Genomic DNA, 23,458 nt, shown 5'->3' on the forward strand with positions numbered 1-23,458 from the left:
AATCCACTGAGGGACTTCTTTGGGGAAAACCCAAACAAAACTCCCCTAGGGAGGTAACAGGATGAGGTATTACCGGTTACTGGGTAATAAGCTCAATGAGACACGTGATCTGAACACCGGTATAAGGGTGAGAGATAAACATGCTCCGGGAGAATGAATATCTAAGACCGACACAAGGGTGAGAGATATCAAACATTCGAAATCGTCTGAGGAAGACCTATAAAAAAGGTATACTTCAGCTCAGGAAAATCTGACTCCGCACAGGGACAACAAGTCAAAATAAGGAGCAGAAGGAAGGAACACCAAGGATGCCGGCTACTGGGCATATAATAGGTGACCAACCAAAACGTGAATTGGGGAATATTCCCAAGACACTCATCATCCAAAAGAGGGCTAGAAGAAAAACTCGATTATAGGATGGACATTCGATTCCAAAAAGGGATACGAATCTTACTCAACCGGGGAAGAACAAAATGCTTCGACCAAAGAGTGCATGAGATATATTATCTATTATCGTCAGAACGTAGATAATATACTCGCATGGAAGATTATCCACAACCGGTTACTGGGTTAATAAAGGATAAATCGACCGACAAAGAAAGGCATCGGGATACCGAAACTATGTATATAATGATGACCATTCAAGGGGAGCAACAACCATTACCGGAAATCGGTATATGAAAGATGACTTGTTGGGGATAAACTGCCTGATCAGAGCAATTATCCAAGAGATACATCACCGGGGGTGAAGGACTTATCAATACCGAATATTGGATAATGATAACCGTCAAGGAGGGGATTACATCTACCGGATACTAGGTAGAAAACCATGGAAGAGTAACCGCCGTCGATTAGGATGAACAAAGGGATAACTCTGCAAGGGGATGAAATAGGGTTTACAACTACCAGTATGAGGGTAGAAAACCACAGACTCCGCCGGGGACAAGATGAATGATTACTGATTACTGAGCAATTATTCATTTGTACCACAGGGAAGTGTAGGAAATAGTCACAAGAAACCAATCTAGGATCAAACTAAAGAGGCAAGCTGAATCAAGACTCGTCCCAGTGAGGATATAACTCAATAGGGAATCCCATCCCAATATATGTGTTGGGAAGAAACAGAAACAACCATCATCCACGAGGATATAACTCGGTGGGGAATATGGAAGGAAAGATAGACACTTTCTGCTTAAGGGGCTGACTCTATATGGGGAGTTCAGACACCGACGTCTGCTTGGGGAAATGTATTACCAATTAGCAGGGGATCGCAAACAAAGATATATGGCGAAGAATGCAACATGAATATCTGAATGTCTGAAAATTATATGCATACATGTGTGGTTTACGTATGATGAATGCTGACAAACAGGCATCTCTAACACTAACAAGTCCAACGAACAAGTATACAAACATCCGGTACTACATCTCAAGAGAGAAAGCCAGGATAACAAAGATCTCTGCAGGGGAAGAGCGTCAGTCGTCCCTACTGGGCAAAGTCGTTTGCACAGATGAACTCCGACGTAGGGGCAACCCTACTGGGAAGTTATCCAAAGGGTCATCAAATACCGTGCTACCAAAGAGATCACATCTGCTGAGGAGGAAAAATCACTACTCTGCTGAAGGGAAAAGAGATAAACATCTTTCCAAACACTCTATTTGGTAGAAAAAACCACAAAAGGCTCTGAAGGAAGAGGATACAAGCCTGCCAGGAATACGAACAAATGTCCTACCCTGTTGGGGATCATACCATCTTTGGGAAAGCACTGAAGATCTCTTAAGTATCCTCATGTCATTGTGAATGTTCACTTTGTTTAAAACACAAATTATGAAAAATTCGATTATTTAAAACAATGATGTTTTTTTCAATTAAAACATGCAAAACGTTTGTTGAATAGAAACAAATAAGAGTGCAAATAATTGGATAAAGGCTCAAATTTATTTGATGGAATGGTAGTCTACAAATGACAAGACTCCATAGATCTTTACAAATTTGAGATCCGTGATGTATATTGGAACATAATGACCTGTTCTCCACCAATTCTGAATCCGATGTATTTGAAGCTTTGGTTGATGATGAATGGGCGAGAATCTCTGACGGATAACAGTTGTAGAACAAAGTCTTGTCAGGATGCAGTTACTTGCCAAATCCCTATTTTTGCCTAGATTTCCCCAGGGTGGGGTACTCAATCTAGCGGGATACATATATTCAATTTTTTATATGTCTAATTTTTGCCTGGATTGCCCTTTCGGGTTTTCAATCCACCGAGACGCTCATTTTTGCCTAAGCCGCCCTTTCGGGTTTTCAGCTTAGCGAGCTATTCTGTTTTTATTTTTAGGCGAAGTATTTCTTGATACTCATTTTTGCCTAAGCCGCCCTTTCGGGTTTTCAGCTTAGCGAGCTATTCTGTTTTTATTTTTAGGCGAAGTATTTCTTGACTGCATCTGAATTCACAGGACGAGTGAAATCCTCCCCATCCATAGTTGTAAGTATCAATGCACCGCCTGAAAAGGCTTTCTTGACAACATATGGACCTTCGTAGTTTGGAGTCCACTTGCCCCTGGAATCGGGCACGAAAGACAAGACTTTCTTGAGCACAAGGTCACCTTCTCGAAACACACGAGGCTTGACCTTCTTATCAAAGGCTTTCTTCATTCTTTGTTGATATAATTCACCATGGCACATGACAGTCAATCTCTTTTCTTCTATCAAATTCAACTGGTCATAACGACTCTGAACCCATTCAGCATCAATCAACTTGGCTTCCATCAAGACTCTCATTGATGGGATCTCCACCTCTACTGGGAGCACAACCTCCATGCCATATACAAGAGAGAAAGGGGTTTCCCCTGTTGAAGTGCGGACGGACGTACGATATCCATGTAAAGCAAATGGCAGCATCTCATGCCAATCTTTATACGTGACAACCATCTTTTGTATAATCTTCTTGATATTCTTATTAGCAGCTTCAATAGCCCCATTCATCTTGGGTCTGTAAGGAGAAGACTTATGGTGCGCAATCTTGAACTCACTACACAACTCTTTCATCATTTTGTTGTTCAGATTAGATCCATTATCAGTAATAATCTTATCTGGCACACCATATCGACATATGAGTTGATTCTTGATAAACTTCACGACCACCTGCCTGGTCACATTAGCATATGATGCTGCTTCAACCCACTTAGTGAAGTAATCAATTGCTACGAGAATAAATCTGTGTGCATTGGACGCTTTTGGTTCTATCATGCCAATCATGTCAATTCCCCACATGGAGAAAGGCCATGGTGATGAAATCACATTCAGAAGTGTCGGGGGAATATGAATCTTATCCGCATAAATCTGACACTTATGGCATTTCTTCACATATTTGCAGCAGTCAGACTCCATTGTCAGCCAATAGTAGCCTGCTCTCAACATATTTCTAGCCATGGCATGTCCATTGGAATGAGTACCAAATGAACCCTCATGGACCTCAGTCATCAACAGGTCTGCTTCGTGTCTATCCACGCATTTGAGCAACACCATATCAAAATTTCTCTTATAAAGTACATCATCATTGAGGTAAAAACTTCCTGATAATCTCCTCAGAGTCTTCCTATCTTTTAAAGATGCTCCAGGTGGGTAATTCTGGCTCTGCAGGAATCACTTGATATCATAATACCACGGCTTATCATCTTTCACTTCCTCAACTGCAAACATATGAGCTGGTCTGTCCAAGCACAATACAGTGATATTGGAAACTTCATTCCAAAGTCTAACCACAATCATCGAAGCAAGTGTAGCGAGAGCGTCTGCCATCCGATTCTCGTCTCGAGGAATATGATGGAAGTAAATCTCAGGAAAGAATGTTGAAATCCTCCTCGCATAATCCCTATACGGAATGAGGCCAGGCTGATTTGTTTCCCATTCACCCTTAATCTGATTAACAACGAGGGCCGAATCACCATAAACATCAAGATGCTTGATCCTTAGATCAATGCACTCCTCCGACCCCATAATACAGGCCTCATACTCAGCCATATTATTCGTGCATTTGAAAGTTAGCCTTGCTGTAAAAGGAAAATGTGTGCCCTGGGGAGTAATAATCACTGCCCCAATACCATTTCCATATTGATTTACAGCGCCCTCAAACACCATACGCCATCTGGAACCAGGCTCTGGCCCTTCATCGAGCGTACTGATAAATACAGAATCTTTCATTTTCAAATACAGAATCTCCTCATCTGGGAAATCATACTGAACTGACTGATAATCCTCGATCGGCTGATGTGCCAAGTGGTCAGCCAAAATACTACCTTTAATAGCCTTCTGAGTTCGATACTCAATATCATACTCAGATAACAACATCTGCCAACGGGCAATCCTCCCAGTTAAAGCAGGCTTCTCGAAGATATACTTGATTGGATCCATTTTGGATATCAACCAAGTCGTATGATTTAACATATACTGGCGTAAGCGCTTAGCAGCCCAAGCCAAAGCATAGCATGTCTTCTCAAGCATTGAGTATCGAGACTCACAATCAGTGAACTTCTTGCTCAAGTAGTAAATAGCATACTCTTTCTTTCCTGATTTGTCTTGCTGACCAAGGACACAACCCATGGAATCATCAAGCACCGTCAGATACATAATCAATGGTCTTCCTTCTACAGGCGGAGACAGGATCGGAGGCTCAGACAAGTACTCTTTAATACTGTCGAAAGCTTTCTGGCAATCCTCAGTCCAATCATGTGACTGATCTTTCCGGAGGAGCTTGAATATCGGTGCACATGTGGCAGTCATGTGGGATATGAATCTTGAAATGTAATTCAAGCGGCCAAGAAAACCTCGGTCTTGCTTCTCAGTTTTGGGCGTGGGAATCTCTTGTATTTCTTTGACCTTTGCGGGATCAACCTCAATACCTCTTTCACTGACAATAAAGCCCAATAACTTACCGGAACGGACTCCAAATGTACACTTGTTGGGATTCAGACGAAGCTTATACTTTCTCAAACGCTGAAAAAGCTTCAACAGGTGCTCTACATGTTCAACTTCCGTTCTTGACTTAGCGATCATATCGTCGACATATACCTCGATTTCCTTGTGCATCATATCATGAAACAAGGTGGTCATAGCTCGTTGATACGTGGCTCCGGCGTTCTTCAAACCGAAGGGCATCACTCGATAACAGGATGTTCCCCAAAGTGTGATGAATGTTGTCTTCTCCATATCCTCGGGTGCCATTTTAATATGATTATATCCGAAAAATCCATCCATAAATGAGAAGACATTGAATTTAGTTGTATTATCTACCAACATATCAATATGTGGTAGAGGAAAATCATCTTTCGGACTAGCCTTATTCAAGTCTCTATAATCCACACACATTCGAACTTTTCCATCTTTCTTAGGCACGGGCACAATATTGGCCACCCATTGAGGATACGTAGAAGTCACCAGAAACCCCGCATCAATTTGCTTCTGAACTTCCTCTTTGATCTTTACTGCCATATCAGGAAGCGTTCTTCTGAGCTTCTGTTTCACAGGCACGCACTCAGGTTTCAAAGGTAGGAAATGTTGCACAATATCAGTATCTAGACCAGGCATGTCATCATATGACCAGGCAAAGACGTCAACATATTCTCGTAGCAATTCAATCAACCCCTTCTTAACAGACTCTTCTAGGAGTGCCCCAATCTTCACTTCTCGCACACAATCCTCAGACCCCAAGTTGACTGTTTCCAGATTCTTAAGATGTGGCTGAATGATCTTCTCTTCATGCTCAAGTAGACGGGTAATCTCGTCAGGAATCTCTTCAACATTATCTTCTTCCGCCTCAAATACAGGGAATTCAAAATTGGGAGATGGTGTTGGATCATTATGTTCAATGGGTTTGATCAACCTACATAATATTTTTTTGGATATAAAAAGCTTTAGAATTCAAACAAGACAAATCATTATGCAGATGAAAAGATTGATTTTACTCTTATTTTGAGGTTTTATGTGATCACCAATTTCATGCAAAAGCGAAAAGGGAAAATAATTGGAAAAACAAACATTTAACATGAATCTATTGAATGAAAATATCATTGTATTTATGCGCCAACAATGTCATCACTCCTCCTTTTGGCATGGGAGGAGGGTTTTTAAACACAATGAACATTACTTTGACTTATGGGTAACTGTTGGAATATCCACAGCGACCCTATTATTGCAGATCCCCCCAGGGATGACGAAGTTGCCAGAATCCTCTTCGCCCTCCTCCAAAACGGAAGCAGCCTCCTCGTCTTGACTGGTGTGCATGAAACCTCCACTTGTGAACAACCCTTGCGTATTGGAAACCCCAGAAGAATAACATATGCCAGCCCGAGACTTGTTGTCTTTTAACTCAATCATTTGTCCCAAACCAGCAGTTGCACCATGCTCAATGGCCAACTTTGCATCTTTGTAGGAAACAAATGAGGGAGTTCTCTTCTCAACAGGTTCAGCAATGGATAAAGCTTGGAAAGGAGTTCCAAAATCATCCTCAGCATCTATATATGAGAAGGAAGACAAATGACTAACCAGGAGAGCCCTTTCTCCCCCTACCACCACCAGCTTCTTATTCTTCACAAATTTCAATTTCTGGTGTAGGGTAGATGTCCCGGCACCAGCCTCGTTAATCCATGGTCTGCCTAAAAGACAACTATACGATGGGTGAATATCCATAACCTGGAAGGTAATCTGGAAATCACTTGGTCCGATTTTGACTGGGAGATCAACCTCACCAATCACAGTTTTGCGAGACCCATCGAAAGCCTTCACAACTACTCTACTCTGCCTCATGGGAGGCCCTTGACATGACAGCTTTGTAAGAGTGGATTTTGGCAATACATTTAATGATGACCTAGTGTCCACCAGAACATTGGACATGGCATCATCTTTGCAACCCATAGATATATGTAATGCCAAGTTGTGGTCTCTTCCCTCCTCGGGGAGATCAGAGTCACAAAAACTCAAGTTGTTACAAGCGGTAATGTTTGCAACAATGCTATCAAATTGTTCTATCGTGACATCGTGATCCACGTACGCCACATCTAACACCTTCTACAGAGTTTCTTGGTGTGGTTCTGAATTCAAAAGCAATGATAACACAGATATTTTGGATGGCGTTTGTAGAAGCTGGTCTACAACGTTGTACTCGCTTCTCTTGATGAGCCTCAGCATCTCATCACAGTCTTCTTTCATATTGCCACTCAGGCCAGCAGAAGCAGGAGTTCTTAACTTAGAGGAGGGCTTAACAACAAGTGTCGGATTTGGAGTGCTCACAGCATCCCCAATCGGGCGCTCAACAAAATCAGCATCAACACTTCCTCGAGCATCAGCTTGAGGCTTCGACGATGCTGAAAATACGCGACCGTTGCGGGTCAAACCGCTGACTTCGGCAATGTTAACAACAGATGAGGAGGGCAAGGACACCTCTTTCCCATTTTCCACTGCCACAGCATTGTAGCAATATGGAACCGCTTTCTCGGAGGAATACGGTACAGGTCCGGCTGGTTTGATGACGAGAGCAGGAGGAGCCTTCTACTTACTACCATCATACTTGATGACAACAGGCTCAGGTATCCGGAATACCGGGGAAATCACATTGACTTCGAGTTCATCTTCGTCAACATTTCTATTTTGAAGGTGTCGCATTACGCGAAAAAACCGGCGGGAAACAAGAACAACAGAGCCGCCACCGTGCGTTATTTATCCCAAAAGAGGAAAAGGAAACGCTCAGAGTAAACCTGGAAAAAGCATGGTCTCGCGACCAAAGAGAATGGGATCGGGAGTCGGTTATGCGAAGGGAAGGTATTAGCACCCCTACGCATCCGTCGTACTCGACGGGATCCACGCACAATAGGAAGGAAAATGGTTGCTAAAACACTGCTCAAATAAACATCTATACAGGCTGAAAGAGACACAAGAAAACAGACAAGACTGACTCGGCAGGACATCGTATCCTGGGCCTACTTAGTCTATCAAGCATAGACATCAGAGTCTAAGTAGTTCGACCTGGGGAAACGACACATGCTCGCTAGGATGTCGGATCCTATGCATACGTATCTCCTTTGGACGAAGGAGAATCAGAGCATTCGTAGCTCGGCTAATACGCACACAAACAAACACAGGCAAAGGCAAACGTAGAGCCCGAATGTCAATCACTGGACTTACATCGGCATCCGAACCAAACACACGCACACTGGAACCCGAATGCCACTCGATGGACTTACATCAGCTTCCAAGCACACGACAAGAAGAAGGGTCTCGATTGCAACTAGGGCAAGAGAAAGGGAAGGTCTCAATCGCAACGAGGGCGAGAGAAAAGAATTAGTGTTAGTTGTTAGTCAAACTCGACAAGATATCGCATCTCGTGCCTACGTATCTCATCTGGACATGAGAATCAGAGTTGCCGTAGTTCGGCTAAACTATTCCTGTTGGTCTGTGTTTTTTAAGTGGACAACGTCACTACGCAATCTACCGGATGCTCGACCTTTGGAGACTTACTCACCTGTAGTAGAAGGAGTTGACGTATCCTCAAGAGGGGATAATGTTTGTTTGTGTTTTAGGAAAGCTCAAGCAAGAAAGGAAGTCCTATACGAAGGAACCGTGCTACCTTAATTGACATGCAAACGAGACTACGCGGAGTCTAGCAAACCTAGGGGATACAATCACACCACACAAACATATACAGCATGAAATAAACACACCAACAAGGGGGCTCAAACATCAAGGCTAGGCTTTAGTCGAGGGGTCATATCAACCTCGACAAACAAGCCTCTGTATCGGGGTGAGGTTAGCTCTTAACCTTGACATTGAGAGTCAAGGTGAAGCTAGATGAAAGGTGAGTGAAGATGAGACTTCACAGCTCGTATCCCTGGTCAGGGAGAGCTTCAGACAAAGGGGCGTGGGTTCAGAATGTGGGAACCCTTCTACACTCAAGACACGGACTCAACTGTACAATGTACAAGATCTTGGGTTAGCGTCCTCAATGCATCAACACAGTGGTGTGAGCAGAGGGACGACTCAACAGAATAGCGGGAGATAGATTGCATATCTCTTATATCCGCCAATTGCCTCATAGAGGTCTTTACCTGCTTGGGGACAAAAGTAAACAATCACAAACATCGCCTCTTAAGGAGGACTTCAGACAGGTGCCTGGCCAAGTAACAGGCCAGGTCTTCCAGACTACATGGAGACAAGAGAGTCTACCTCAATGCTTAAGCAAAGCAAAGCAAGCTAGTTCTCAAGGAACTAAAGCGACTATGGTACCTGAAATCAATCAAATATAATCAGTATTCAAGTCACAGAACTAAACAGCAAATGGTTCACAATTAACTATACACAGACAAACACAAGCCAATGCACCAAAGTGCAAGCCATTAAGGCTCAAACTCAAATGTCAAACCCTGCAAAACAAAGTCAAAATTAGCTATATACTAGTCACAAGTCAATTCCAATGGAAGCACATCATCAAGCATAGGCCATTTGTGATATTAACTTGAAACACAACTCAAAAGTGAGATCATAAACCACTAGTCTAAGACTAGGGCCAAAAAGAGATGAAAAATCCAAAACAGCGAGTGAAAAGTGATCAAATCCAAGATAAATCAAGTAATAAGAGAATCCAATTGGTCTCACATCAAAACTATGCACCAAATTCATTTCATCCACAATTTAAGTCAAACTAGGCAAGTATGAACCACATATGAGCAAACCGAATGATTACAATCAAACAAATACCAAAACAGCTCAATAAATTCCACAAAAATTCTAGTCTAAACAGAACACATTCAAAGAGCTTCATGTCAAATTTCATGGCAATTGGACAATAGGAAGTAGGGAAATTAAATTCAACAAGTCAGGACATGCAAAAATCAATCCAAACTAAGTCACAAAGCATGTGTCAACTTCAAGCAAATGTAAAACAGTGAAAACAAATGAGAAATGAATGGGACCAAAGCCAAAATGACATTGAACATGTTAGGAATCACTCCATCAAATTTCATCTTCATATGATAAGGTATGAGCATTTCACAAGGCATGGAAGGCAATCACTCAAGCAAAACCCTAAAATGTCTAAACAGCAACCAAAAATCTCAATCAAATAGGAAATGGCTCAACAATTCCTACAAAAAATCATGCTCAACCTAGACATATACAAGACATCACATGCCAAATTTGAAAGCAATTGGAAAAGTATAGGCATGTCAAATAAAATCATGAAGTTGACCTAACCTAGTGTGACACATATTATCACACTCAACTTTCATACATCATATCTTGCAAACCATAAATCCAAAATTCACACACTATACATCAAAATCACCAGAAGAAAGTCAAGAACAAGCATGTGAAATTTCATTTATTTTGGATCAGGTATGGTCATTTTATGAATTAAATGGTGAAACATACACAAAATGCATACAAGTCAAAGGCAATAGGCAAAGTCAACAAAATCACCAGGCACAACTTGGACTACCATGCCTAAGAAAACTAGACAAAATTTGGGATCCAACACAAAAATTCCCATGCAATTTGGATTAGAATTGGATTTATTATGATTTTTTGAAGTTTGGTTAGAAATTGAAATATTTATTTAAGTTTTTAAATGGATTAATTAACTCAGCGTGGCAAAACTGTAATATCCAAGTCCCTGGCCCAAAACGACGTAGCTTCATTAATGCGGTGGCTTCATGTGAATGGACGGATCCGGCGGGAAACAGGTATTTGAACGCGAAGGCCATGGCAACGGATCAAACATGGTATTTTTCCAGAAAATTGCAGAAGTTCATCGCGTTCCTCATTTGTTCTTCATTCCAGATTCTGTTATGAACATTTTTGCACCAAATCGTACAAACCGTATACCATTCTCTCCGTCTCTCACTCAGGATCACGAATATGGCCATGGTTTTGTCTATAAGTGAACGTACAAAGAGAATCGAACAGAAATAGTTTGGACATACAATCTTTGATTCCAAATATCTTGGTGATTAGTGGATGAAAACGCATGATTCAAACGCCAAATTACTCTACGTTCAAGGCACTATCGAATCCATATAACAATTGTATGAATTAACGAGTTTGATTTCCAACCTTATTGACGTGCAACTCGTGAATCCGTGCGTTTCTTGCTCCAATTTATGAAAACAGATGTGGTATGATGCTCAAGAAGATGATTGATGATGAAAATTCAGCTCAACGAGGCTTGGATCAATGAGATTCACCAACTGCCATGTGAGAGTGAGCTTTGCAACAGTTGGAATTGGTCACGATTCTTGCTTCAAATGCTCCAAACAGAACTTTAGAATCACCTGCACATGAAGAATCTACAAAGAATTTGCAAAAAATTTGGTGAAATCTTGATGAATTGAAGAAAAAGTGAATGTGAAAAAATGTGAAAATTTGAGAGAATTTGTGAGTTTTTGTGATTGGATCTGAAAAAAATGATTATTGATTATGCAAAACAGTTACAATTAAGACTATATACCTCTCCCTAATCCAAAAATTAATCATGCTTAGGCAAATTGAAATGGTTAGTGTAATATGCATTTTCAATCAAAGTGGCCAAAATGCCCTTTTTTAAACCAGCCAATATATCAGTCCAAATTGAGTTCAAGAAAGTCTAAACTGTCATTTGTGAGGTGTTGGAAAAAGTCCCATGTGCATAGGCCATGTATTGCTCAAAATCACTATGTCATGCCAAAAATGCAAATGAATTCACTCAAAAAATGCCATTTTGCTATGAGAGTTTTTGATGAAATGTGATTATGCACCATGAAAGATCATATGAAATGTGGTTTGCTCAAAGAAAAATCAACCAAATTGGCCATTCCATGTGAAAGTTATGGCACTTTGAATTTGGGCATTTTCTGAAAATGAATGGACCATATCTTGCCAACCACACATGGGAATTTCACGTTCTTGGACTTTTTGGAATGGTGAGATCAAGATATTCAACTTTCATGTTGGACAAAATTCCATTTGAAGCTTGTATGATGAAGTAATTTTGGGGAGAAAAACTTTCCATTTTGGGCAGTTGAAATTACAGGTCACCTGCCATTTTAGGAAACTTCTTGTCTGACCTCCAATTCTTCAACCTTGGTCTTTGATATGTCAAATGAGACTTATATGGACATGAATGAAGCCTTTCAAACCATCTCCCACCTTCAAATTCGTAAAATCAGGCACAGTTGACCACAGTTGACTTTCTAGGATTTCAGCTGAAATTCAGCTTGACTGATTACTTCTGAGCATCCAATCTTTGGCCAAATCACTTCAAAATGATCCTTAGACCATATGAACTTGATAAATCAACCCTAAGGCCTTGCCTCAATGGAAATGACACTTGCTTGCTTATTTGACCTGATCTCCTGACCAGTTTGACCTAATTTGTCAGTTGAACTTGCACTTGGGCAAAGGGCAATGCAATGTTATGCAATGAACTATGTTATGTTAATGACCTAATCATGAAAATGTATGTACACAAGGAGGGTGCAAATTTGAGGTGCTACAGCTGCCCCTATTCAATCAACTGGGAACCCGAATGGATGAGAGCAACGGCTGTCGGACTTTCAGGGTAAACAGGGATTGAATACCAAGAACCGTAGAATTTGCACACTGCTGGGAATCACCAACGGAAACGTCCACTGGGATCTGATATTTATTACTGGTAATTTGATTTTTCCGTTTCTTCTTCTTCTCAAAGGTACAGTCATATCCAGACATCTCAACACGATGAATGGGAATCGGAATCACAACTAGATGCCAACGGACAACTAGGAAAAACTCGATGTTTACCAAGACCAACGGAGAGGTAACCAGACATTAATGAATGACTGGAAGAGATACAACCATATGTCAACGGACGAAATGGGAAAAACTCAACGTTTACCGAAACCAACGGAGAGGTAACTCTACTGGAGGACGACCAGGAAAAACTCGACGTTTACCAAGACCAACGGAGAGGTAACCAGACATCAACGGACGATGGATGAACTGGGAAGACTCGACCAGACGTCATCGGACGAAAGGGAGAAGCTCGACGTTTATCGACACCAACGAAGAAGGAGAAAGCCACTTCACGAGGGAAAGGCACCACAATCAGAAACCGAATAGGACGTCTACTGGGGATTCTGGCTGGGAATCAACCAGACATTAATGAATGACTGGGAATGGGGTACACAATCAGACGTCAACGGACGAATGAGAAAAACTCAACGTTTATCGAAACCAACGGAGAGATAAATCCGCATGGGGAAGGGTACAACTAGACGTCATAGGACGACTAGGAAAAACTCGACGTTTATCGACACCAACGGAGAGGAGGAACAACTCTGAGGGGAATCAACAGTCATTAATGAATGATCTGTGAGGGATAAGCAACTAGACGTCATCGGACGACTAGGAAAAACTCGACGTTTATCGACACCAACGGAGAGGAGATTCAACTGGGAACGACCCTGCGGGGAAAGATATCAACTATACGCCAACGGACGCACAGGAAAAACTCGACGTTTATCGACACCAACGGAGAGGAGGAAACTTCTGGGGAGAGTGAACACAACCAAATCATCAATGGATGATCGGGAAAAACTCGACGTTTATCGACACCAACGGAGAGGAGGACTCTTTTCACTAGGGAAGGAGGACGACGTTACGAACATCGAAAGATGATGTTTACCGACACCAAAGAAGACCAGACACTTACGCATGACTGGGAAATCACCGAAAGATGGTGTTTACTGACACCAAGGAAGACCAGACACTTACGCATGACTGGGAAATCACCGAAAGATGGTGTTTACCGACACCAAGGAAGACCAGACACTTACGCATGACTGGGAAATCACCGAAATATGGTGTTTACCGACACCAAAGAAGCAACATACGCGGGTGCTAACGGGATACTGACATTTACAAGATGACAGGGCAAGGCTGAACACTTGCAGGGGTCCCACTCGGGAGAAACAGGCTTTCCTTTCACTAACGGATGAGGAAATAAACCTCTGTGGGGATTGTCAACCTCAACAGCTGACTGAAGCAACTGCAGCAAATATGCCGTACAGGCTGAACAAAAATCCGCCTCTGCCGGGGATACAGTCTGATGGGGTTTCGAACACATGAATGCATATGTTTGAATTTTTCTATGGCGTAATGCTCCATCTTGAATGGAAATGCTACGCGATTTTTGAAGATGCAACGACTACTACATGCAAAATGTCACACTGGCTAGGGAGCCACAAGATCAGACACTCCAACTCTGCGGGGAGACTCTGCTTGGAGAATACTCTGCGGGGAGAGCCTTATCGGAGAATGCTTTGCCGAGGAAGCACCGACTTCTCACTCATGCTGGAAAGACAAAACTGCTGTCGGGGAAAGGATAGACTCCGCTAGGGAACATCCTTCATAGGACACAACCCACTCGGGAAGCAAACAAATACTCCGCTGGGGAACAAACCAGGCAACTCTTCGGGGATTAATCAATACTGTTCCACGGGGGAAAGTAAACCAGGCAACTCTCTGGTGAAACTACTCACCGGGGAGTAACAAGACGACTTTACCGGGGAATGATAAAGCGACTTCACTGGGGAAGACCCGACCAACCCTTATTTAGGATAGCTTTGGGGAATAATTGCTATTCTACTGGGGACGACCCACGCAATCCACAGGTAGAATAGACTCGGCTGGGGATGCAAACATCGATCTGCTATGAAAACTCGTTCAATCCGCTGATAGGATGAACTCTGCTTGAGAAATATTTCATTGAAACCCGCTCCACTCGGGGAACTTGCTGAGGAAAATCAACACCAATCTCTGCTCGGGAGATCTGTTAGGGAAAGCCACCCTGCTGGGGATAACCCACCTCTCTGCTGAAAAAGAGTATAAATCTGTCGGGGAACAACATTCCATCGATAAACTCCGCTGGGGGACTCTCCTGGGGAAAACATCCCCCGGGAAATCTGCAAATACAGGCCTGCTGGGGATATACAATCCTTAGATCTGCTGAGGAAAGAATATACTATCCACAAACACCTCTGCAGGGGAACATAGCTCTGGCAGCTCTCAAACTTGCTCAGGAACAGTATCTGTTGGGGAAATGCTCACAGATGACGACCTGCAAAACAACACCACACAATGCCCCAGGGGTACAGGGACAAGATACGCCAAAGTGTCCTCAACATTCAAAATGATTTTCAAATGTTTTATCCTTCTGCAAGTTATTGTTAAGCCTTCATGTTTTTATATGCAATGTTTATCAAAAATTCGGACGTTTTTGCAAACAAAACAGTAAAAATAAAAACAAGAGCGCTATTTATCTGAATAACAACTTTTATTGATTGAAAATGTGCCTGAAAAGGAGAATACATTAGGAAGCAATTCCTAGGAAGAGGTAATTGCGTACAAAAGGAAAAATCTATCCTAGTGGCAATGTGAACACGGCATCCACTATTTCCCAATCCTGTTATGACTCACAGATCATCAGTTTTCCTCCCAACTTCCTTGCTTTCTGAGAAGAACGACTGGACCGATCACATCTTTGGAGATGGCAGACGACGAAGCGCGATGAAGTACAGATAACTCAGACTGTAGTCTTCGCTTCTGATCCCTCTTTTGGCTGGATCGCCCTTTCGGGTTTTCAATCCACCGGGATACCCATTTTTGCCTAAGCCGCCCTTGCGGGTTTTCGACTTACCGGGTGTACAAATTCTTTTCATTTTTATCCCTAATTTTTGCCCGAACCTTTTCCTTATGTTTTTTGGTTCGCCGGGATGCCCTTTTTTGCCTGGACTCTTTTATTCTTTTTGTCCAGCGGGTCAATTTATGCGAAGTATTTTTTGACTACATCCGAGTTAACAGGGGACGGGAAATCTTCACCATCCATAGTTGTAAGCATCAAGGCTCCACCGGAGAAGACTTTCTTCACAACATATGGACCTTCGTAATTAGGAGTCCACTTGCCCCTGTTATCTGTACCGGGAGGAAGGATCCTCTTCAGAACTAGATCACCAGTCTGAAATGTCCGAGGACGCACTCTCTGATCAAAGGCTCGCTTCATCCTTCTCTGATATAACTGCCCATGGCACACAGCTGTCAGCCGCCTCTCTTCGATAAGGCTTAACTCATTAAACCTTGTTCGAATCCACTCGGCTTCGTCCAGCTTGACATCCAATAATACCCTCAGAGAAGGGATCTCCACTTCAACAGGTAGGACCGCTTCCATACCATACACAAGGGAGTACGGGGTTGCCCCGGTCGACGTACGTACTGAGGTACGGTACCCATGCAAAGCGAAGGGCAGCATCTCATGCCAATCCTTGTACGTAACGACCATCTTCTGCACAATCTTCTTGATATTCTTGTTAGCCGCCTCTACAGCACCGTTCATCTTCGGTCTGTAAGGAGAAGAATTGTGATGTTCGATCTTGAAATCTTTACAAAGTTCTTTCATCATCTTGTTATTGAGATTCGAACCATTGTCAGTGATGATTCTCTCAGGAACTCCATAACGACAGATGATTTCTTTCTTGATGAACCGGGCAACCACTTGTTTGGTAACATTAGCATAGGAAGCTGCTTCTACCCATTTGGTGAAGTAATCAATCGCAACCAGGATGAAGCGATGTCCATTCGAAGCAGTAGGCTCAATCTTCCCAATCATGTCAACGCCCCACATGGCAAACGGCCAAGGCGAGTTCATGACATTCAACGGGCTTGGTGGTACATGCACCTTGTCAGCATAAATTTGACACTTATGGCACTTCCGAGCATACTTGAAGCAGTCGGATTCCATAGTCATCCAGTAATAACCGGCTCTCAACAGTTTTTTCGATATTGCATGACCACCAGCATGGGTATCAAACGAACTTTCATGCACTTCTTGCATTAACATGTCTGCTTCGTGTCTATCCACGCATCTGAGCAAGACCATGTCAAAATTCCTTTTATACAACACATCATCCTGATTCAAGTAAAAGCTTCCAGCTAGCCTTCTCAGGGTTTTCTTGTCATTCTTTGACGCACCTTCAGGATACTCCTGAGTCTTGAGGAAGTTCTTGATGTCATAGTACCACGGCTTCTCCTCAACCACCACAGACTCGGCTGCAAACACATACGCAGGCCTCTCGAGTCGATTCACCGCAACGTGTGGCACATGATTCCACCAATGAACTTTTATCATGGAAGATAAAGTAGCTAGAGCATCAGCCATCTGATTCTCATCCCGCGGGACATGATACAACTTCACCTTCTTGAAAAACGTCAGTATTCTTCTGGTGTAATCTCTATACGGAATCAAATGCGGCTGGTTTGTATTCCAATCTCCATTGACCTGATTGATCACTAGAGCGGAATCTCCAAAAATGTCAAGCGTTTTGATCCTCAAATCAATGGCTTCTTCTATCCCCATGATACAAGCCTCATACTCAGCTTCATTGTTGGTGACATCAAACGTCAATCTAGCAGAAAAGGGTATATGGGCACCTTTCGGATTGATCAGCACTGCACCAACACCATTACCGTTCATATTTACAGCCCCATCAAACATCAACGTCCACTTGTCATCAGGATCCGGTCCTTCCTCGACAAGAGGTTCTTCGCAATCTTTCATCTTCAAATACATGATGTCTTCATCAGGGAATTCAAACATCATAGGCTGATAATCATCGATCGGTTGTTCGGCGAGATAGTCTGACAAAACACTACCTTTGATGGCCTTCTGCGACGTGTACTGGATATCGTACTCTATTAAGATCATCTGCCAACGGGCAACACGTCCAGTGAGAGCCGGCTTCTCAAAGATGTATTTCACTGGATCCATCTTAGAAATCAATAGGGTAGTATGGTTCAACATATACTGCCTCAGTCGGCGAGCGGCCCATGCCAAAGCACAGCAAGTTTTCTCAAGCTGTGAATATTTGATTTCACAGTCGGTAAACTTTTTGCTAAGGTAGTATATGGCATGCTCTTTTCGACCAGACTCGTCATGCTGTCCCAATACACACCCCATCGAGTTCTCGGTTACTGACAAGTACATTATCAGTGGTCTCCCTGGAACTGGAGGGATCAGGATTGGAGGTTTCTGCAAATACTCTTTTATCTTGTCAAAAGCCTTCTGACAATCATCATTCCATTTGATTGCCTGATTCTTTCTGAGCAATTTGAATATTGGTTCACACGTGGCAGTTAGATGAGATACAAACCTTGCAATGTAGTTCAATCTCCCTAAAAACCCACGAACCTGCTTTTCTGTTCTCGGTTCAGGCATCTTCTGAATAGCTTTGACTTTAGCTGGATCAACCTCAATCCCTTTCTCACTGACAATGAAGCCTAACAGCTTCCCTGATCTTACCCCAAACGTACACTTGTTTGGATTCAGCCTCAGCTTGAACTTGACCAATCTGTCAAACAACTTCTGCAAATTAACCAGGTGCTCCTCTTCCGTCTGCGACTTCGCAATCATATCATCCACGTACACTTCAATCTCTTTGTGCATCATGTCATGAAAGAGAGTCGTCATTGCCCTCTGATAGGTAGCACCAGCATTCTTCATCCCAAATGGCATCACCTTATAGCAGAACATGCCCCAAGGTGTAATGAATGTCGTCTTTTCCATGTCATCTGGCGCCATCTTAATCTGGTTATAGCCCGAGAAACCATCCATGAAAGAGAATACCGAGGATTGAGCCGTATTGTCCACCAATACATCAATGTGAGGTAATGGGAAATCATCTTTCGGACTCGCTCTGTTCAAATCCCGGTAATCGACACACATTCTGACTTTGCCATCCTTCTTCGGCACAGGAACGATGTTGGCTACCCACGGTGCGTACGTTGTCACTGACAAGAAACCCGCATCGAACTGCTTCTGAACCTCTTCCTTGATTTTTACTGCCATATCAGGACTCGTCCTACGAAGCTTCTGCTTGACCGAAGGACAATCATCTCTGAGAGGTAATTTATGAACCACAATGTCAGTATTCAGCCCAGGCATATCTTGATAAGACCAGGCGAATATCTCTACATACTCTCTCAGCATCTCAATCAATCTGCTCTTGACTTGTGGCTTCAGAGCAGCCCCGATCTTGATATCTCTTCTGGCGTCCTCAGTACCAAGATTAACAATCTCCAACTCCTCCTGATGAGGTTGGATGACCCTTTCCTCCTGCTTCAACAATCTAGCCAATTCTTTCGGGAGTTCATTGTCTTCATCACTCTCCTCTTCAGCTTGGTAGATGGGATTGTCGAAATCATACTGAGCCATAACAGATTTGTTCATAGTGGATGCCATAAGGTCACTTCTGCATGTTTTAATGCCATGTTTTAGAAAAAGATTTCAATAAAGTCACAAAAACAAAACATTGCCATTTTTATTTTTTTGAAAAATGAAAAAAAAACAAAAATAGAAAGACAGGGATCACAAGAATTGTTTGCAAAACGTCCTTTATTAATGATAATCATTGAAAACATGTGGCCCTACAATGAACCACTACGTCCTGGGCAGAACGTAGGGTTTTGTGCAGAATGAAAAAACAAAAGAAAATTACTATGTTTGAAGAGTAACTTGGACTATATCCTCCGCAGTCCAGTTGTTGATCACTTCCCCTGGTGCACTCGGGCGAACCCAGCAGTCGAGATCAATGTCACTGTCACTATCTTCAACATCAGCTGCGAAGACGTCACCGTGGTTCATCAGCCCTGCGCTGGTAAAGGTACTAGGACCCGCTGCACCCTGCTCCGCTCGGAGAGGCTCATAACCAATGCCAAACTTGTCCTCCTTGACAGGCAAGTCCACCATCTTGCCCCAGCCTTCAGCCTTACCGGAATCAACTACCTCTTTAGCCTGCTTGTAAGAAGTAATTGAAGCACCTGGCTTCCTTTGTTCAGCATACGCCACCTTCTCAAGAGCCACCGTCTCGAACGCCTGGCACAAAGTTTCGTGGATCTCGCCATCCACCTCGACATACTTGAACGAGGACAAATGACTCACCAGAATATCCTCTTCACCACAGACGATCACAATCTGACCGTTCCAGACGTACTTGAGCTTCTGGTGGAGAGTCGACGAGACTGCCCCTGCTGCATGTATCCATGGACGTCCCAGAAGACAACTGTAAGCAGGCTGGATGTCCATGACATAGAAGACGATGTCAAACTCCTCAGGACCTATCTTCACAGGCAATGTGACTTCACCGAAGACAGAATGCTTGGATCCATCAAACGCCCTCACGATCAAATCACTAGGAGTGAGCACAACCCCTTCAACAGAGATCTTCTTCAAGATTTGCTTCGGCAGCACATTCAGAGAAGAACCCGTGTCCACCAGCACGTGAGATAACACAGCCCCCTTACACTCCATAGTGATGTGCAAGGCCTTGTTATGATTCCGCCCCTCGGGCGTCAGATCAAGATCTGTAAACCCCACACCGTGTCTGGTGCTTACATTAGAAATTACACCCTCAAGCTGGTTGACAGAAATCTCCTGCGGTACATACGCCATATTTAACATCTTCAGCAAGGCGTCTCTATGTGCCTCAGAGTACAACAGCAGGGAAAGGATAGAGATCTTGGAGGGAGTTTGATTGAGTTGATCCACTATCTTGTAGTCACTCTTCTTAATTATGCGCATAAACTCCTCCACGTCCTTTTCAAACAAGCCACCAGGCACATTCGTTTGAGCAGGCGCTTCATCAACCACAACCTGTTTGCCCTTAGCTCTAGCAGATGCCTCAGCATTGGCATCCCTCAACGATTGAGGCGCAAACAGCCGACCGCTGCGAGTAAAGCCTCCTGGTCCACCCACATTGTCCACAGCTGGACTCACAGCCACAGGAGCTTTGCTGACTGGTGCATTAATTGTCACGGGCGCTTGATTCGAAGGTTTGACCCTGTTTTCAACCCTTCTGTTGCTTCGGTAGGCATTGTCGTACTTCCAAGGCACAGCATTACTGTCCACATCCCTTCTTACCGGAGCAACGATTGTCGTCGGAGTGTTGGCAGAAACTGGTGCAGATATGGTAACTGGATTACCACTCGTTGTAGGCGCACGTCCCTCAGACGGTTTGAAAAAGATCGTGACAGTAGACACTGCCCCTCGATCTCTGTTATCAGCCCTACCAAACTGGACACAGCCTTCATCTATCAGCCTCTGTATACCAGCCCTCAATAGTTCACAACCGTTCTCAGCCTCTGCACAGCCCGAACAGTCTTCACCACAACCCGGATGAACACCACTGCTCAGCAAACGGTCTTTAACCACCAGTAGAGAGGTCTGGATCTCTTCAACACGGACAACCAGATCTTCGACCTCATTATCAACACAGTTTACCCGGTGAGCACCATGCGCGGGCATGGGATTGTTCACAACATTCGGCACAGGGGCGAAGTTGATCGTCTTAGCATCGATCAAATCCTGGACTTTATGCTGGAAAGCCCGACACTTCTCAATATTATGCCCTGGTGCCCCAGAATGGAAATCGCACCGGACATTTGCGTCATACCCTGGGGGCAAAACAGTTGGTGGAGCCATGGTTCTCAACTCCACAAAACCTAATCTGAGCAACTCAGGCAGTAGCTCAGCATAGGTCATGGGCAAGGGATCGATTCGTCTGTCAGGCTGCAGCCTTTGCCTCGGCTGATAAGGACGTTGCTGCTGTTGTTGTTGTTGCTGTTGTCTCGGTTGTTGTGGAGGTTGACGTTGTTGAGGTGTAGGGATGGTCACTGCAGCAACCTGTCTGTACTGATTTTGATTTCTGTTCGGCCCTCGACGGTGCTGAACAGTGTTGGTTTCACCCTCTCTACGGCGAGGTTCCCCAGAGAAAGGTTTCTTGGATGAAGAGGAACCCACATCATTGATCTTCCCAGCCTTGATCAAGCTTTCAGTCCTCTCACCGCAGATTACAACATCGGAGAAACTTCCGAATGGGCAACTTCCCATCCGGTCCATAAATACCCCTTGCAGTGTGCCAATGAACATATCTGTCAACTCCCTTTCCAACATAGGGGGTTGAACTCTCGCAGCAAGCTCACGCCACCTCTGGGCGTATTCTTTGAAGCTTTCATTATTCTTCTGGCACAGACTCTGCAGCTGAGTCCGGCTCGGTGCCATATCCATGTTGTGTTTGTACTGTCTGAGAAAAGCTTCTCCCAGATCCCTCCAACATCGGATAGAATCTCTTTTGAGCTCCATGTACCAATCCAAAGATGCCCCAGATAGGCTATCTTGGAAAAAATACATCCACATTTTCTCGTCATCTGTATATGCCGAGATCTTCCGATAATACGCCTGCACATGAGTGCGAGGGCAAGAAGTACCGTTGTACTTGTCGAAGGTGGGCGCTTTGAATTTATGGGGAATCCTCAGACCTTCAACCAGCCCCATGTTAGTGACATCGAACCCCAGAGAGTTCTGGCATTCCATTGCTCTTATTTTTTCAGCCAGGGCATCAACCTTCCGATCCTTATCCTCCATTCTGACAACGTCACCATCATCCTCACTCAGCATCGTGAACATGTCCTCTTGTCTGTCGACAAGCGGAGCTGGATGACGCACCGGAGCCCGGGTAGCTCTGGCATTGACCTCTGCAGCAAGAGGCTGACCATTGATTCTTATACCCCTGAGCTCATCTCCCACAGCATAGTCATGAGCGGGTGCAGCAACAACATTAACAGTTTCGGGCACGGGAATACCAGCAGGTGAACCACGGTTAGACGCCTGAATAACCGTCTCTTGCCTCTGAACCAAAGCACGGAGCTCCTCCTGACCCTGAGCAACCCCTTGCATCATAGTCATGAACTGGGCCATGTTCGCCCTCATCTCAGCTAACTCAGTCTGAACCTGATCCATGCTCCTTCGTTGATTGAGTCTGGTAGAATACCGGTGAGGTCGCTGATCAGCTATCCTGTCTGACACAGGAACCAGAGTGAGAAGTCGGCACAAGAACACCTGTTATGCAAATGTTATGAGTATGATGCTAATGCATATGATGCACATGATAATGATCATTTCTCAGGCATTCAAAGAGCCTGATCCATCCTTAAAAGATGGCAATCTGCAACAACACGAAAGCAACAGGGAGATACAGAAACAGCATACAACAGAGCAGTGAGTACAGAGTGAAACAACAATCTCATCTATAAATGAGCAACTGGATCATACAACAAAGATCCAAATATCCAACAAAGTACAACAAAGGATCCCACCCAACAAGCCTGGGGGTGATTCTCAACATAACATCAGAAAAGTACAAGCTAAGACAAATGACTTCCAGGAATAAGCGTCTTCAAGTAGTGACACTGGTCTATCAACAGTTCACACTCTGAACATTCTGGCAAGGGAGTGATCTTCTCCTTCAACTGTCTTCTAAGCTCGACAACTTCTGCCCCAAGCTGGGTCTCTGATGCAAGTCTCTGGTCGACTTCCTTCTTCAACTGGATATCTTTGTCTCTGAGTTG

Source organism: Lathyrus oleraceus, chromosome 1, assembly GCF_024323335.1.
Source record: "Lathyrus oleraceus cultivar Zhongwan6 chromosome 1, CAAS_Psat_ZW6_1.0, whole genome shotgun sequence".
Lineage (NCBI taxonomy): Eukaryota > Viridiplantae > Streptophyta > Magnoliopsida > Fabales > Fabaceae > Lathyrus > Lathyrus oleraceus.